At 45.8% G+C, this 251-nt stretch overlaps 1 protein-coding gene across 1 annotated transcript in view; it reads right to left on the bottom strand.

Annotated features, from left to right (window-relative positions):
- Window positions 1–251, bottom strand: part of SLC36A1 (solute carrier family 36 (proton/amino acid symporter), member 1) — a 17,804-nt gene that overhangs the window by 3,058 nt on the left and 14,495 nt on the right. The window lies entirely within an intron of this gene.

The raw sequence follows: 251 nt of genomic DNA, 5'->3' as shown, positions 1-251 counted from the left end.
GAAAGTGCGGGGGGGGGGGGGGGAATAAAAAATAACTGGCATAAAAAAGAGCAGTCCCTGTTCCCTGCCCTGACTGAAGGGACAGGGGATATACGGAAAGGCTGGAATTAAAAATAAAATAAGATAAAATAAAATAAAATAAAAACCTACATCCTCAGGATTCCTCACCTCTCCAAGTGACTATTTACACAGGTGCTCAGAGGGCTGTTTTGCTGTATCACCTGCCCCAAAAGCCCCCAGGGAAGGCACTG

The sequence above is a fragment of the Mesitornis unicolor genome, unplaced genomic scaffold (genome assembly GCF_000695765.1).
Source record: "Mesitornis unicolor isolate BGI_N332 unplaced genomic scaffold, ASM69576v1 scaffold4264, whole genome shotgun sequence".
NCBI lineage: Eukaryota > Metazoa > Chordata > Aves > Mesitornithiformes > Mesitornithidae > Mesitornis > Mesitornis unicolor.
This window is presented reverse-complemented; position numbering and strand designations above follow the sequence as displayed.